The sequence below is a fragment of the Cupressus sempervirens genome, chromosome 6 (genome assembly GCF_028749045.1).
Source record: "Cupressus sempervirens isolate cs-2001-9-10 chromosome 6, ASM2874904v1, whole genome shotgun sequence".
In the NCBI taxonomy this organism is placed as follows: domain Eukaryota; kingdom Viridiplantae; phylum Streptophyta; class Pinopsida; order Cupressales; family Cupressaceae; genus Cupressus; species Cupressus sempervirens.
In genome coordinates, this window is record NC_143123.1 from 292,925,372 (window position 1) to 292,934,721 (window position 9,350).

The window sequence follows — 9,350 nt, forward strand, 5'->3', positions numbered from 1 at the left end:
AGGGTTGAAAGCCATAATTAATGTCCTTACACTTAAATGACAAAACTTAAATAGTTTACCCCAAGGTTGAAGCAAACTAAATAAATCCATTTCCCTAACATGCTATTATGTCTCACCATCGTATGTAGATTCACTTATATTTGAAATCTTTAGAAGTGCCACTAAATTTTACTACCAACATGTGCACCTCCTATTATTGATCCTTATTAGAGTTTAGAAAGCCATCTTACAAGCAGGTTAACATATAAAAGAAGGTAATCTCTTATATTCAGTCCAAGGCTGACACCACAAAGAAGTATATATACACAAGATTTTTGAACGAAAACTCTATCTAGATAAGATTTTTGAAATAAATAAAAATAAAATAGAACCCCATCATAGTTTATGACAAAACAAAGTTTATCACGAGTTTTTCTGATTTGTCAACCCACACCTGAAAAGCTCGAAGATGGTGACATGCTCCACACGAATTTCGAAAGAATTGGATGGAGATAGGATTCAGAGTGAATTTGTTAAAGAAAATGAGTATGTTACGCTGGTTATTGCCAAATTCAATCCCGGCACAGCTCTGATTAGTATGATATGAGGAGGGGAAGGGGAAGAAATGTATGGGATGCCATGCTTAGAGGACTTTCTTACCAGTCAGTCGCTCAAGCACAAGTATAAACATCCGATACGCTGTTTGTTATTTGGGTGCCCTGCAATGCACATAACTAGTCGCCCACATTGTTGTCAAGTATCAGGTGTACAAGAGAGAAAGAGGATCCGCAATGGGCTTCAGTGGGGGATATCCATGGGCAACGCACTGATTGGTATGTACTCGAAATGTGGGGAAGTTGAGGATGCGGGCAGAGTGTTCGACAAAATGCCTCATCGAGATGTCATCTCTTGGAATGCAATGATTTCTTCTTTTACCCAAAATGGACATTACAAGGAGGCACTCAGCCTATATCATGAAATGGTAGAACCCGACATGATTACTATTTCAACTGTTCTCCATGCGTGCGCGTCTTTGGCCGATGTATCAGAGGGCATGGCAATTCACGAGTACGTTATCAAAAGCGGGCTTCAATTGGACCTCTTTGCGAGTACTTCCCTGATAGACATGTACGCCAAGTGCAACAAGGTACAATCTTCACGTCAAATATTTGACAAAATGTCTCGGAAAGATGTGGTCCTCTGGAATGCCATGATTGCAGGGTATGCCCACAACGGATATTGTGACGAAACTTTAGCTCTTTTCCGAGAAATGCAGCTTTCAGGCTTCAAACCTACCCATGTAACCATTGCAAGTGTTATGCCAGCATGCGCCCAATTGACGCTTCTGCAGTACGGGAAATCAATTCATGCGTATGTGTTGAGAAGTGGATTCAACTCAAATGCTTTTGTAAACAGTGCTCTTGTAGACATGTATGCTAAAAATGGGAACATGGAAATTGCACGGAAAGTGTTTGACAGAATGTCTCGAAGAGATGTAGTTTCATGGACTGCAGTTATAACAGGGTATGGGTTGCATGGACGCAGTGAGGAGGCCTTGGCACTCTTTAACGAAATGAACAATTCAGGCACAAAGCCAGATCATGTGACCTTCATTGCTCTACTCTCTGCTTGCAGTCATGCAGGCATGGTGAGTAAAGCTTGGCAATACTTTAATCTCATAAGTCATCATGACCATAACATAACTCCTGGTTTGGAGCATTATGCTTGCATGGTCGATCTTCTCAGTCGATCTGGTTGCCTGGAGGAGGCGTATAACTTCATTACGAAGATGACATTAAAACCCACCTCTGGAATATGGGGAGCCTTGTTGGGTGCCTGCAGAATTCATTGTAATGTCGATCTGGCAGAATTTGTGGCTGAAAGGCTCTTTGAATTAGATCCCATGAATGAGGGTTACTATATTGTGTTGTCAAATATTTATGCTGTAGCAGGAAAATGGAGTGGTGTAGCAAAGATGAGGAAAATGTTGAAAGAAAGAGGATTAAGAAAGAGCCCAGGGTGCAGCTGGATCGAGGTGAATAACAAAGTTCATGCATTTGTTGGAGATGATAGGTCACATCCAGAATCAGAGGAAATATATGCAATGCTGGAGAGCTTATTTATGCTGATGAAATGTTCAGGTTATGTGCCTGACACTAATTTTGTGCTTGAAGATGTAGAGGATGAGAAAGAGAGAGAAAGAATTCTGTCTACTCACAGTGAGAAATTGGCAATTGCTTTTGGGATCATAAAAACAGCCCCTGGTATACCAATCAGAGTCACAAAGAACCTTCGCATATGTGGCGATTGCCATAATGCAACCAAGTACATTTCAAAGATTGTTGGACGACAGATTATTGTGAGAGATATGAATCGTTTCCACTGTTTTAAGGATGGACTTTGCTCTTGCGGAGAATTTTGGTAATTCATGACCTAGCAACGAAAGGGAGTTTGAAGTTAATTTTCACATTTCCTACCAGGTTATCTAGCCTCTTATATATTTCATCGATTTTCCGAATGTCAAATCTTTCAAGGTTAAGATCGTTCACTAGAATAAGGGCGCTAGAACTGATCTTCTAGAGTCTGGTTACTGATCAGTTTGATAATCTTACAGTAGCCTAAATTTTTTTTCATACGAGTCCCATTCTTTCAAACAGAACGGAGCATTCATTTCGAGCAATCATCAACTATGTTGTATGCATAATGCGCACAGCTGAAAACTTGTACTAAGGGTGCAGTCTTATGGAGGGGGCTTCCTAAAAAGATTCAGCGGGTGTTGTAAAGATTTTTTAGGATTATTTTAAAGTGGAAGGTCTTGAAAAGTTTAAGCCACATAATTTATGAAAGCAGTGGTCTCATTAATTATTTTTATTTAACATATTTCATTCACTTACTAAATAAATAAAAATGTTTAAAAAGATTACTGATAAAGAAATAGAAATTGGTATATGATTAAAAAGTGGCAAAAAAAGCTTAAGCTTGTGGAGCAATTTCTAGCCTCCCATCTTTTCCACCCGCTCAAATTTACACTCTATAAAGTAGGGGCTGCTATTAGGAGAAGATTCTAATTAATCCTATAGCAAAACATTTTTTGTTTCATGGGACCATCTGCTCCATAAAAATAGATCCTATAGCCCAGGCTAGGTCCCATGGTACTCGCTTCCTATGAATAGAGCCGGTGTCAGCTAAGAATTTGTAGAATATATAAAAGGAAGTGGTCCCATGAATTTTATATGTGAATCAAATTTAAAAAAATCAACTCCTAAATTTAAGGAACTTTTGTGGTGTTATAAATTTTAAAAATAAAAATTTAATTTCTTCATAAAAAATTTTCGTGAGATTATATCATTCTGGTGGGAAAATAAATAGTACGTTTTGACAAGTGACAGATTTTTTTCCTAAGTTGGTGGGGCTATTTCTAGCTCCACCCCATTTTCACCCTCTTAAATTGAGGGGGCTAAAAAGTCAGAGCTCCTATTTTATAGGAGTAGATTCCAAATAAACATGTAGCTCCCCTAAAAAAATATCATGGGGCCACCTGCTCCACAATAATAGAGCCCAAGCCCCTCCCATGGGACCCATGCCTAAGGGAACAATTATGCTCATAAGTGAGGGGTAAGTATATTTGGAATTGAAAATAAAAATTAATTCTTTGTGGTCAATGAGTTTGACTTGAAACTCTACTTTAGAATTCTATTTATGAATATCACAAGTCCCAACCATTTGTAAATCGATAAGACATGGTGAGAGATGAGAAATGGGAAAACTTTACCAAAAATTGTAACCCTTTCACTTAATTTAGATAATGATTAATTAGTCCATGGAAATGAAGTTGATTGAATCTCAGCTTTATCAGTTGCCAAATAGTTTGTTAAAAAAATAGAATGTTTTTATTAAAAAAAATTCTTCTACAATTAGGAAGTTTTTGTTTTTGTTGGCTATTAGGGACATGTGTAATGTCCCCAATTTTCTTAAATGACTTAGGCAAATAATAACTTAAGTGATTCCATAATTTTAAATATTATAAGGACCTTTAATTAATTAGTAAATAAAAGGGACTCAATTAATGAAATAATTATAAAATATTGTTGATTCGTGCATATTGTAACTTTCTAGATGCTTGGAAGCCTTTATAAGCTTATGGTTGGGCATTGTAAATCATCATGGAATGTATCCGATCTTTCGTATTTCAACAAGCTGAAGGCTAAAGGTAGTCAGTGCATAGTTTCAGAGGTAGAAGATCATCCATAATCTACATTGTAGTTTTGATGGTTCACAACCACCCTAGTCTGCTGTTACAAATATCATTCCAATATTTCACATTCTGCGTCAAGTTTGTGAAGGTCTTCATTTTGAAGACAAATATGTATTGCTAAGCTCTTGTTTAAAATTAATATAATTTGAAGTGCTATAATTATTTTCTCTTGAAAATATATCTATTGTATGAGAATATTGGCCTTTAGCATCCTAACTCCCAATTGTATGACATTTTTTGTGGTCAATGACATCCATCTGTAATGTGTTTCATTTGTCATATGCCAATTATCAAGTGTGACTGAGTGGAAGAAGGGATTGCAGGACACCTAGACCCCCATATGACGCAGTGTGTCATCATCAAATTAGTCACGCACAAAAATTAAGAGTGACATAAGGCAATAATGACCTTTCATGACCAGAGGGATAAATTCAGATGGATCCCAAATAGAGCACATGATGACGTCAATAACGTATTTGGTAATGACTATTGGCATCATAAAGTCAAGAGTTGTACAAATAACTTTGTGAGTGATTATACGACAATCAAAGGCACACAATGTTTTGGAGGTCATATACTCAAGTTGGTACATTACAATGGTATCAAAGCCAATGATTTTTCCAACCTTTTGGAAATAATATCAAATCATAGCACCAAATGATGGACTGTAAGATGCATTTAGGGAGTTATGAAGAAGTGAATAGAGACACCGCTAAACTTTCAATGCAAGGCCATCAATATCGACCTTCCTTCCCAGGATTGAGTAACGTGAAATGCTAACACCCACTTTATTGAATTGTTGAAGCAAATCAAGCATGATTGGGTTATTGGTGGATGACAGATGGACATATATCTGATAAGGTTAGATGGACATATTCTATCTAACCTTATCAGATATATGTCCATCTGTCATATAGAATAATTTGAAGTGGTAGATTGACAAATGGCTACACGACACCTTAGATCCTAATGAGGATAAAGGCACACTCCCAGATCCACTTTAGCAACACGAAAATATGGACAAGCATAAGACAATAATTGTCCCTTCAAATGGAGAGCACCTACACCCTCAAGATTTCCACAAAGGTGAAGAGGTTGGTTACACAAATTTCATTGAACCACACCCAAGAATCATCTTGATGGAAATGCGGGCCCTTGTGGTGATTGTTCAAATGAGCAGACTCTACCACTAGTTAATCAACATCATGGAGAGGCTACTAATAATCTCTTGCAACAAAAACTACAATAGGTTGAATATCCTTAGGTTGTGCATGAGGTGTGGATGATTACATTCTCACCATGTAAAGAGCTACTTCATGGAAACAAGAAGGTCTACTTGAGCTGCGAGACTCCACAAGGGATTGATGAGCATAATCACATGAAGACTTGGGATCTAAACATTGATATGTGTGAAGATGGGCTTCTATGGGATCTTGGTAACTCTTGACAAGCAATGTTTATATCAAAGTGTCACAGTGGAAGATTGATGACAATTTACTCACCTCGCTTACATCTAATTGTGTACATGTGATCATTGTGCGACATGGATATTTCAACTAGAACAACTACCAATGTTTGTGAATGGTTTGGGATCCTAGAGCTTCGAGTGGACAAAGAGTCTAATGATAGATTGTTTGAGGGTAAGAAATCTTTGGGTGACAAGGATTTGCACTGCCCCCAGTTTTCTTAAGCGACTTATTCAAATTAATTAATTACACAATCTCAAAGTTTTAAACCATATTATAAGGACATTTAATTAATCATTAAATAAAGAGGGCCCAACTGATTAAATAACTATAAAATATTGTCCCTTCATTGCATTAAGATCCTTCATTGTTATATCTTTCTTGTCCCTTTGTACAAGGTTTTAGGTCCTTTCAAAACCCGTTTTTACTTAATCAAAACCATAAAATATTGTCGACCTGTGAATATTGTAATGTTCTAGACGCTAGGAGGCCTTTCTAAGGTGATAGTTGGGCATCATAAATCATCGTGGAATATAATTGATCTTTTGTGTTTTCAAAAGTTGAATGTTGAAGGTAGTTTGTACGAAGTTCTAGAGGTGGAATATCCTACATAGTATGCATAGTAGTTTCAGTGGTTCACCCCCACTCTAACCTATCATTGGAAATAACATTTTGATATTTCACATTGTGCATCAAGTTTGTGAAAGTCTTCATTTTGAAGATGGATATGAATTGCTTGGCTCTTGTCCAAAGTTACTATAATATGAAGTGTTATTATTAATTCCACTTGAAAATCTATTAGTTGTCCAAGAATATTAATCCTTAGCATCCTAACTCCAAAGTGTATAACATTCTTATAGTCGATGACATCCATATGTAGTGTGTTCTATCTACTATACAACTGTTATAGAGTGTGTTCGAGTAGAAAAAGGGGACGTACAACACCCATGCCCTTGTACGAACACTGTGTGACATAGATGGTGTCATCATCAAATAAGCCACATATGAAAACTGAGAGTGACATAAGTCAACAGTAGTGTTTCATGGATGGGGGTATAAGTTCGAACACATCCCACCTAGAGCATACAACGACATCAATAACCTATTTCCCAATGAATATTGGCACCATACAAAAAATTCAAGAGTCATGTGACAAACTTTGCGAGTTACCTTAGGAAAGTGAAAGACAAACAATATTTTGCATGTGCTATACCTAGATCAATACATTGTAGTGGTACAAGAGTTGGTGATCTTGTCATAATGTTAAAAAATAAAATAAATTCATGGTGTTAAGTGATGGATTGAAAGATGCGTTGAAGGAGCTAAGAAGAAGTGAACAAAGACTTATCCATACTTTCAACACAAGGTCATTGATGTCGACCTTCCTTCCCATGATCGAGAAACAAAAAATGCAAACATTGGCTTTGGTTGAATTGTTGAAGAAAATCAAGAAGGACTAGCTTCTAGGGGATCTTGGTTACTCTAAGCATAGAGATATTTATATCAAGTTTGTGCAACGAAAGATTGATGGCAATTTATGCACCTCACTTACATCCAAGTGCGTATAGGTGATCAGATGCAACTTGGAGATTTCAATGGACACAACTACATACATTTGCACACGGTTTGGGATCTTGTAGCTTCAAGTGGACAAGTTGTATGATGATAGATTGCTTAAAGGCAAACAAACTTTGGGTGGAAAGGATTTGTAATGTCCCCAATTTCTTTAAGTTACTTATCGAAGTTAATTAATTAAGTGGTCCCAAAAAATTTAAATAACATTATAAGGACCTTTAATTAATTATAAAATAATGGAGGCCCAATTAATAAAATAATTGTAAATAATTTAAGTTTGTGCATATTGTAACTTTCTAGACACTTGGAGGTCTTTATAAGGTGATGGTTGGTCATTGTAAATCATCATGAAATGTATCCAACTCTTTTATACTTTTGGAAGCTAAAGGCTATAGATAGTTCATGCATAATTTTTGATGCTGAAAATCCTCCCCAGTCTACATTCACAGTTTCAGTGGTTAACAATTAGTCTAGTTTGTTGTTGGAAATACGAGATAGAAAATAATGTTTTTTCAAAGATTAAAACATTATTTTTAAATTAAAATATAGTAAATCTAATCAAAACATTAAATAAATTATATGAATGGATTCTTGACTTTAGACTATACAAAAGGCTTTTTTTTTTTGAATTAATTGGATTTTAAAGGAGAAATTTGTTGCAGAAATGAGAACTTTTGGTAATATAAAAAATTCAAGGCAATGTAACAATCACTTGGGATGCCACCCAAGACATTTTTTCTTGTATCATCTTAAAATGGAAGTACTTTTGTTTGAGACCTTTTAGCCCTCCTTAGTGTGGTTTTGTACATTAGAACCTCCCTTTGCATTTAATTACTTAAATCAATGCCCTTTCTTCTTCCAACCTTGCTCAAAACTCTATATTGACATAAATTTCTATGCATGACATCCCATTTATTCCCCTAATCACATAAATCATGATTTAGATGCATTTCTGACATCTCCCCTACATATATCACCATTTCTCCCCGATTCTGCCATATTTCTTGGATTCGAAGCCCATTTATGGGCCCTCATACCTTTAGGTAAGGGAAAACCTCATCCCTCACTTGGGGTAAGGGACAAGATTGTCCCTTACCTAGGTGGTAAGGGATAAACCCTTCCCTTACCTAAGTGATTATCTCATAAAATCACTAAGCTCAATGTTAAATATTGTTTTTCCTACCTTCTTCAGTCAACCTTTCTCAAGGTTTGCTTTAGAGTTTCTATAAAACAATACCTTCTTTCCTCATTTGGGAATCCATGAAATTATATCTGTACACAAGCTATCCATGCTCAAGCTCTCAAGTTACATTCCAATATCTTTCAAACAAGCAAGTTCATCCAAGGAGCTTCTAGTAAGCAAGGCATTCCTATTCCTTCAAGATTATCATCAACCATCATGCATTCTTCCTCCTAGATCTAACTTTGTACTAGAGTTTGGTCATCGAAGAGGATATTTACATTCCTACAATCATTCATTTTTTAAGACATGTTACAATCGTCCACATACATGAGGTTTTGTCTTACACAATTTCCTTTTGATTTTTGCGTTAAGTAAATGCTATTGCTCTAACATACTTCATTATAAATCAAACTTAATTGCATCAACATTTCTAGGATACTCTACATTTTTATAGTTGCTTCTTCTACATGTTAGCATTCCTCTATCCTTTATTTCAATTTAAGGTTGATTCCTTAGTATGGGCTTCACTAAGGCAAGCCCCTCCCCATCAACTTGAATCTCTCCCTCTATTGTGTGTAGGTGTAGATTCAGAGTAGAGTTTCTAGTGCAGATATAAGGAATGTCATAGAAGTACTTTCTATATCTATACTTTATTTCAAGATTTGGTAGTCTAAGGTAAGGGGCAAGGCCATCCTTGATGTTGTAGTTACAATAATAGGAGAACTGCAGATTTGATAGTTCAAAGTGTAGAATTGGAGATTCTAGCTTCAGATTTTGTCCAGATAAGGGACAAGGTTATCCCTAACTCTAGGTTAAGGATGAGGTTGTTCCTGACACTCCAAGTTGTCCCTATCCAACCTGGTTTAAATTTGACAGTTTTTGAGGGCTCGAA

The 9,350-nt window shown here is 36.3% G+C and overlaps 1 pseudogene across 1 annotated transcript; it reads left to right on the forward strand.

Annotated features, from left to right (window-relative positions):
• Window positions 1–327: 327 nt before the first annotated feature.
• On the forward strand, window positions 328–2,825 carry LOC149552366 (putative pentatricopeptide repeat-containing protein At3g23330 pseudogene; annotated as a pseudogene). The gene has a single exon (XR_016352909.1). The product of XR_016352909.1 is annotated as a putative pentatricopeptide repeat-containing protein At3g23330 pseudogene (transcript).
• Window positions 2,826–9,350: the final 6,525 nt, after the last annotated feature.